A 9,483-nucleotide genomic window follows, 5' to 3' on the forward strand; every position below is an offset into this window, starting at 1 on the left:
TTTAAATCATGAAAATATATAAATATTTAACAATAATAGACAATAAGTGTGCATAATTAAACAAAGCAAAAACATAATCCTCTAATGTGATACAATCAAATAAATATATTTATTTAATAGTCCGAACGATTCAGCAAAATTCTAAAATTGCTTTTAATCTATGCACTTTATTATAACGGCAAGCAATACACTCAATTCAATAATATATTATGATGATTATAAAAATTATTATCACTAAAATTGATAATAAATCAAAACATGCATATGAACAGCATATAGAATTACATAAAAGTTTGCACCTAACATATCACAAAACAAAGTGAGTGAAGGAGTCCATGATGTGCATACTTAGTTACGATTTAGAAATTAGGAATGAAATCTTCTTTTACACAACCTTTGACTTTTAACAACACAAAAAGAGTTTCTTTGATGCATAATGAATATAAAAGAGATTAGATGTACCATTCAGATATTGCCTAATAAATATGGCATGCAGTTTACAAGGTTGAACATACAGCGTATATTAAAGATAACCAACACATGCCGAGAGTTCAAACCTTATGAACAAAAAATATGTTATTATGAATAATTATAATTATAATATAATAACAATATTCATAAATATATTATTATTCCAAGGTGTATTGATTCACAAACTAAAGCTCTGATACCACATGTAAGATTTAATAATACATGTAACCATAATAATAATGCGGAATTAAACTTTACAGGATCTTGAATTCAATACAACTCAAGAATAAAACGAATATACCTTTGTCAGCCATTGAATTAGAGAAGTTGAGAAAATACCCCTTAGAGTTGAACCTTTAGATTTTGGCTCACCTTCTTCTCTCTGTCTCTCTTAATTAGGATGACTATAAAACTTAAATTGATGGAAAAAATACTCATGATATGAAAGGGGAGTCACCCATCCTTATATAGAGGAGAGAAGAGGGCCAGATAAGCTCTATCAGAAGAATTCCTAATCCATCAAGGTTTCCTTCTTATCTTAGAAGAGTGATTATATTAAAATTCTATTTACTGAACTTTATCTCAAATATTGGCTTTATCTATTTGTGGAGTCCAAATAAATTAAAACATGTAGAAAATATGTAGGCTATTGGGCCACACTAGAAAAATAAATCTAACAAGAAAAGCACATTCCAGTGATTTTGTTTTCGATGATCCAGAAATGCTATGAATGAAACTGGAAGCGAAGAGGAAGGCGTGAAGATGAAGGATACTAACGAACATGTATTTTTAACGTGGGGATCTTCCCGGAGCTTCGCCGAACCGATCACCGGTGACTGTCCAGTTTCCAGAGATAAACATTGTCGGCGATTTGTGGAAGGACGTTTGTGGTGGTAGATGTGGATTCGCCATGGCCATTTTAGGTGATTCTTCGATCCTTAAATTGCTTCTCTCTGTGATTGATTTTCAATTGTTCTCTGTTTGATTGAATTCGATTGTTCACGGAACTCTTACTTGAGATGTTTAGATCTCTTTCTCTCTTTTCGATTCAAAATCACACTTATAAAATTATAAAATAAATAAAAAAAAATTTGAGAGTGTAAGGAGTTAGATTGATGGTGTAAGTAAAATCACTTTTGTTTTTTAAAGTTTTTTCTTGTTGGAATCAATTTTGAATTGATATGGATAAGAGTATGCATACTATGTTCTATTGTAAATATTTTTTAAAAAAATAGAGACAAATAGGTCTTGTGCTTTTCTAAATTAAAAAAAATAGAGACTAGCAGGTCTATTTATGCACTTCTAAGTTAAAGATGAGATATTTGATCGAATTAAAAAAAAAAAAAATGGGACAGATATTTGTACATCAATAAAGCTTGGGACCTCTAATTAGAGGTGTCACTAGTGATGTGGCGGTGGGTCCCACCCACTGCCACTGTCAGTGCTGTGTCTGTTTTTTTTTTTTTTTTTTCTTTTCCACCTCATTAGAGGTGTGTTTAGAGCCTCTAAATTAGAAGTCTCTAGCATCACTGTTTTTACATTATATGTTCACTATCTAGACCCACTTTTATAAATCTATTATTGTAAAAGAGCTTATTGGATCAGATAATACATAAGAGAGAATTGCCTAAGATATTTTGATAAATTGATACATCATTGGATTTAAAAAGGCCCAAGCTGGTCTCTAGTTTGAAATCGGATTGGAGCATATTGTTGGGGGCAAGCCCACCATAGAGTCCACATTGATGATTTGAACCGTTAATATTTAGGACTCGTGAGTATTTCCTTTCTGTAAAAAATCACGTTGATCGGATATCAATAACCACTTGATCAAATCAAATTTGTGTCAACGGTCACTATGATTTTAAAAATAAATTATTGACACAAATGTGATATAATCAAGTGGCTATTGATATCCAATCAACATACTTTTTTATTGGGATGAAATACTCGATAAACCCTACATATTCAACAGTTTGGATTATCGATATAGATTCTGTGATGGGCCTATGGAAGCCCAACAAGTCCCAACTGGAGACAAGTTGCTCCCTTAAAAAAATATGTCTAATTTTTTGGCTAGAATAACACTTCTCAAAAAATCAATAAAATACCAAAGTAAAGTACGTTTTGTATTTATTGATTTAGTTATAAAAGTAATGAGATAGAATTATTTTATATACAAATCTATTTTCTAAACTTTTTTTTTAAATCTAACAATGTGTAAGTGATATGATTAATTAATAATTAAAAAAAATATTAAAAAATATATCACCTTTAATATCTTATTAAACTATTACATCATTAAATTTAAAAAATAAATTTAATTTTTGTTCTTCAAATAAGAAGCTTCATTTAAAAAACGGAGGTGTATGAGGAAGGGAGGGAAGAGAGAGCGGCAAAGTTGAGGAAGGTACTGCTAAGCCCCATTTAAATAAGAAGCTTCATTTAAGGCCCCGTTTGTTTTGGGCTATTGATATCCAATCAACATACTTTTTTATTGGGATGAAATACTCGATAGACCCTACATATTCAACAGTTTAGATTATCAATATGGATTCTGTGATGGGCCTATGGAAGCCCAACAAGTCCCAACTGGAGACAAGTTGCTCCCTTTAAAAAATATGTCTAATTTTTTGGCTAGAATAACACTTCTAAAAAAATCAATAAAATACCAAATTAAAGTAGGTTTTGTATTTATTGATTTTTTTTAAGATTTCTTCACAAATATTTTATTTTTTAAGTAATTTAGATTAGGTGCAACTAAAAAAAAAATGGCAAAAATATGAAAACAAAACACAAAAAATAAAAAATTGAACAACTGCTTTTGAAAACTTAAAAGAATAAAATGTGTCTTACTAACAAGCACCTATAAGGACAAGTAAAAGACAAAAAAATTAAAGAATACATGACATTTTTCAATAAATTCAATACACTTTTAATGAAAGCAATATATTTTTTAATATTTTTATATATTTTCAAGATACTTTATACACACTTTCTAATATTAAACAATGCATAGGCTCCACTTGTTAGTATTTGTCTAATAAAATTATACTTAAAACAAAAATAAAAATAGGAGACTAACATGTAGGTCCTAATAGGTAAACTTATTGTCCAATAAGTCTTGTGATAATTAACAACGTTTTTTAAAAGATGTCACTAATTATTAATTTTTAGCAATAGTTTGAAAAATTTATCATAAAAAAATTTGATAATTGTCAATTTTTAGTAACATATTTAGAAAATCATTACATAAGACGTCACTAATTGTCAGTTTTTAGTGACAAATTCATAAAATCATCACAAAAAATCTCTTTAGCGACAATTTTGATAAGACCAACTTTCAAAGACGAACACTAATTGTCAATTTTTAACAACAGATTTACAAAATTGCCAAAAAAAATCTTTTTAGCGACGGTTCTGATAAGACTTAATGAAAATTAAATCTAATATTAAGATCAACTAATAATTTAGCCATAAAAATATAAAGTTATAAAGAGGTGTTTTGGTGGTATAAATACAAGCTCTTAACATTTCTCCCTTATTGTATGAGAGTAACAAATTTTTGTGTTGGGCTTCTCTCAAGCTTTAGTATGAACATGACAGAATTTGAGGGGCCGTAGAGCTCACTATGAGTTATGTTTTAAGGATTTGATTTGTTTATTTTATAAGGTTCTCAATAAATATCATTCATAAAAAAAATTAAAGGATTTGATTTGTTTATTTTATAAGGTTCTCAATAAATATCATTCATAAAAAAAATTAAGTCGATTCGATAATTGTAATCTTTTTATTTTATCGCGTTTGTTTTCGAAAAAATAAACAAGTATATTTTTTAGAAAAGATCATTCATTTTTGTAGAGACAAATACAATAAAATAAAAAGATTAAGATTATTAGATAGATTTAATTTTTTTCATGGATAATATATAGAAAACTCAACAAATGAACAATTCGAATTATCAAAACAAGACACATGGTGAATTTCATATTTGAACTTGAGAAAAATCTCATCGAGAAAATAATAATTAAAAAAAATGGAAATTTGACTCATGTAACAAAATAAGTATTGAGTTTTTAATTTGTCAATTTAAATCATATGTCTATTTTTGTTAAATAAAATCAACAAAAAAATGATATTTTATTCATTAAATTAAAAAAATGATATTTTAAACATTTTATGTGTACCTATATTGAGTTTAATGGTTAAAATACTTTTTTTTTCTCCTTAAGTTTTACTTAACAAAATTAGGTCAATAATTTAGATTGAATAGGGTTTAATTGACAAAATAAAAAATTCAGAATTTATTTTGTTATCAAAATCAAGTCTGATTTTTTTAAAAATAAAAATGATATATAAGTCTACTTTCTAACCACTCTTATAAACTTAATAATATGTCAAAAAGATGATTAACTAATAACTAGAGAAAACATACAAGAAATAGAGTTGTTTTATATAGCGTAAACTACCAATAAGTCTTAATAGTTGGACTTAATTCCTATCAAGTTCTCTTGAAAATAAGTCCTAATAAAATCGTTGTTAAAAATAATTTTTTTAATGACTTTTTACATATGTCGCTAAAAATTGACAATTAGTGCTTTTTTTTTTATCACGTTTTTATAAATTGTCACTAAAATTCTCAATTAGTGACTTTTTGTGACGAATTTTTTAAATTGTCGTTAAAACTTATAATTAATGAGTTTTTTTTGTGACAATTTTCAAACTGTCATTGAAACTTAACAATTAAGGACTTTTTTTTAATAATGTTTGATGAAAAATGCCATTATTTATTATAGGACTTATTAGAGAATAAATTCACCTATTAGAACCTACACATAAGTTCTCCTTTTATATATTCAAATAGACTGTTACATCACTCAATTTGAAAAATAAAACTAAAAGTATGATTTAATAAAATTTAAAATGGAAGATTTTGTCAAAGACCCCTCATAATAAAAATTTAATGCATTAAGGACAAGTACACAAAAAAAAAAAATTCTTGAAAAGCCCATTGCATACCATTATTATCAAAATATTAAACTTTAAAATAATATAACTTTTAATTTAAATGTCAATTTTTAATAAAATTAGTATTTTTTTATAATCTTCTCATCAAGATCTATCCAGTAAGATCCATGTTGACTATGAATTTATTTTATTTTATTTTTTAAATTATTATTGCCGTTGAAATTGTTGTAAACAATAACATGTTCCTCTGATTACTCTAGTTCATTTTAACATGTTACTTTGGCAATATTGTCCAAAAAAAAAAATGATATTTTACCTTATCTTTACTCAATTATGCGCCTCTCCTTAGAGAGTTTATCAAGCAAAATAAATTAGGCTATCATTTTTAGGCCTCGTTTGGCAAGTGGATTTTTTAGTCAAAAAGTCAAAAAGTCATTAAAAAAATCAAAAAGCCAACAACCCATACAAAAAGTCAAAGATTCTCTTTTCTTTATACCTTTTGCATATCTTTTCGTAAAAAGCCAAAAAATCATCTCAAATATACTAGTTTTTTTTAGCTCATATTTTAGCCAAATAGTAAAAAAATTACTAAATTAGTCTGTTCCCAAACAAGGCCTAAATAAGGCTCCAATGGAGGAGTTTTGACCAAATTTTTCTTTAAAGAAATTTAAGATTTATTTAGTTATAAAAGTAATGAGATAGAATTATTTTATATACAAATCTATTTTCTAAACTTTTTTTTTAAATCTAACAATGTGTAAGTGATATGATTAATTAATAATTAAAAAAAATATTAAAAAATATATCACCTTTAATATCTTATTAAACTATTACATCATTAAATTTAAAAAATAAATTTAATTTTTGTTCTTCAAATAAGAAGCTTCGTTTAAAAAACGGAGGTGTATGAGGAAGGGAGGGAAGAGAGAGCGGCAAAGTTGAGGAAGAGACTGCTAAGCCCCATTTAAATAAGAAGCTTCATTTAAGGCCCCGTTTGTTTTGGGGTATGAGAGGGGGATTGAGATTAGGATAGCTGTGGGTCCCATTTAATGTGCTGTTTGTTTACAGAGTTAAGGAAGGGACTGCTAAGCCGAAGGAATTAGGATAAGCCTTGCAGATGGGATGCAGATGGGCTTCCAGGACTTGGTAATAGAAAAATAGTCCGGCGGACTAGAATTTTTTTTTATTTATTTTTTATTTTATTTTTTATATGTCGGGCATTTTTTTTGAACACTAATGTTTAATTTTTTATTTTTTTTTGAAATTTTTTTATTTTATTTTTATTTTTTTAAAATTTTTTACATGTTGGACATTTTTTTTAAAACATTAATATTTAATGTTTTTATATTTTTTTAAATTTATTTTATATTTATTTTAAATAGAAATAATTTAACAATCTCTACACTAACAACTATCATCAAAATAAACACAATTTTACTTAATCCCCTCACTATTAATTCCCTCCATTCTACCTCTAAAAACAAACGCCCTTAACAATAAAGCAAAACACAGCACAGCACACCGCACCAACACCAACACCATCAACCCCTTCCATTCTACATCCGAAAACAAACAAACTTAGCATTAGCAATAAAGCAAAACACAGCACAGCACACCAACACCAATATATATGTATCAGAGCTGTTCTGTCTGCCTGAAATTGGTAGCATTGCCATTTGCCACAAAACAAAAACAACAAGAGAATCGTAACCCTTGTTTTCAATCATCTCTCGCTTTCTCTCGCTCTCTCTCTATATATGGAACCCTCGTTTTCATGTTCTTCTTCTTCGTCCCCACACCCTATACCCCATCGCCGCCATGTCTTCCGCCGAAAGAGTCATCAACAACGACGATCTTCTCAAACAGATCTTAATTCGACTTCCCGCCAAGCCTCTCTTCGCTTTCAAGACTCTATCAAAGAGATCGCTTTCTCTCATCTCCGATCGCTACGTCCTTCGAGACTGGCTTCCCCCAATTTCTCCTACCTCCTTCTTCCTCAGACGCTACTCCACTCCCTCATCTCCCTCTATCAATTTCAATCACATTTCTTTACTTCCTTCCAATTCTACTTGATCCTTCGATTTCGTCAATGACCCCAACGGGGTCAAGATTTCCCAGTCCTGTAATGGGTTGTTACTCTGTTCTTCATCTTGCTTGTCAACTTCAGATTACAGCCACACTCGTTACTACGTTCTCAACCCCACCACCAAATACTTCTCCACCATCCCTAGGCCCACCAATGGGGATGACCGAAACAACTTTTTAGTTTCAATGAATTTGGCTTTTGATCCCTCTGTTTCATTTCACTCCAAGCTAGTTGCTCTCCGTTCCAAAAGTTGGCGCGGCCCTGATTTTAAAGCTGCTGTATATTCCTCCGAAACCAAAACTTGGACCTTTTCCCAGGTATCACATGCTTACTCCACCAGTATAGTATTTGAAATTGGGGTCTTTCTTAATGGAAAGATTCATTGGCCTACTTGTCACTCCCTAAGATCAATCTATTATGATGTTAATCAAGATAGACTCTTCCCATTGCCAATGCCTCATATATCAATCTTTAAGCAGCTATTGTATTTTGCGGAGTCTGGAGGTCGTCTGCAGTTAATTGAGTTTTCTAAAAATTGCACTCATCATTTTCATGTGTTCGAGTTGGAGACCAACTATTCCAAATGGTTTGTCAACTACCATGTTGACCTTCAATTGGCTGTACCGGATTTTCCAGAGATGTATCATGCACACCCTCATCGGCCTTGTATGGGTTATACATTCAGTGTGCTTTGCTTACTTGGTGGAGACGTTGAAGGTGATTCATGTTTGGTCTTATACGTGCCTGGCAAAGTCGTATCCTATAATTTCAAGGATGAGAGTTTTAGGAAGGTATGCGATTTGAATCTGTCCCTTGGTGATATTGACTATGTACGAGTTCGCCCATGGTTTACAGTCCATCCATGCATGGACACCATATTTCCTGTTTGATTGTATTCTTTGCAAAATCGTTAGTGCCGTTTCCATTTCGTTGTTTTCATTTGTTTCATTTCTAGTGTTCTCTTCCTTGTACTTTAAGAATGTTTTTCCCCTCTGTTGGTGTAGTAATTTTGCTAGTTGTAAGTTTATATATGCCTTTTGCAATGAAATGAATTATGTGTCATTTCGGATATGTTAAATTGATCTTATTTCCTGTTGGATAAGTTTATATGTGGCTTCTGCAATGAAATGTTTTTGTAACATCAATAATGTGTGTGTTCTAATATGATCGATTTTACTTCATGCTTTAGCTTATTGAGTTTCTAAGTAAGAATGTAATACAAAACTTTGGCATGGTGATGAAATGATGCATCTGCCAAGGCTGCGACCAATTAACAACCTACGTTAAGTTTACTATTGGTGGGTGCTAAAGTATTGATGAGTGAATGATATATATCTAGAAACATATCTGGGCAAGAATCACAAAGAAGAAATAATGTGATAATTGTTAAGTTACCAATTTTTCCAAAAGCCTAAGCTATTAGGAAATTGACCCAACAATGTATATCAAGCTATCTAACACCCTCCCTCATGTGCAACCCCGTCTTGCATGTGGAGAGACAAACAAAGAACCAAATAGAAGGAGAAGCAAATAAACGAGGATATAACACCAAATGCTAACGGAGAGACTTGAACCCAATACCTCTCTTAACTAGAGCTCTGATACCATGTAAAGTTACTAATTTTCCCAAAAGCCTAAGCTATTACGAAATCAACCCAACAATGTATATCAAGCTATCTAACAATAATGAAGCTAAACAAGTAATAGGATGCTGTGTAATTCTTAGCCTTGACGAGTTTATCTTTGATAGTCTGTTACTCTAGTAATGTTGTCCCCTTGTGGACAGTAATTATGCCTGTGGTTTTATTCATTTTTGCATGGTGACCGTTTTTTCATGCTTGAGAGATTCCTTTTTTAAGTTATTAGGGTTGTCTAGATTTCCTTTTTTTGCTTTTTTTGTTTCTTATTTTGGTCAAGAATATTGTGAGTTTACAAATTTTTTTTTTTTATTCATATAC

The 9,483-nt window shown here is 30.1% G+C and overlaps 1 long non-coding RNA gene across 1 annotated transcript; it reads left to right on the forward strand.

The window, feature by feature from the left end:
- Nucleotides 1-1,156: 1,156 nt before the first annotated feature.
- LOC114317292 (uncharacterized) lies at nt 1,157-8,596 on the forward strand. The gene is made up of 2 exons (XR_014366061.1): nt 1,157-1,394; nt 8,089-8,596. It is a non-coding gene; the product is annotated as an uncharacterized LOC114317292 (long non-coding RNA).
- Nucleotides 8,597-9,483: the final 887 nt, after the last annotated feature.

This window comes from Camellia sinensis, chromosome 4 (assembly GCF_055761805.1).
Source record: "Camellia sinensis isolate YWXY chromosome 4, ASM5576180v1, whole genome shotgun sequence".
Classification (NCBI taxonomy): Eukaryota; Viridiplantae; Streptophyta; class Magnoliopsida; order Ericales; family Theaceae; genus Camellia; species Camellia sinensis.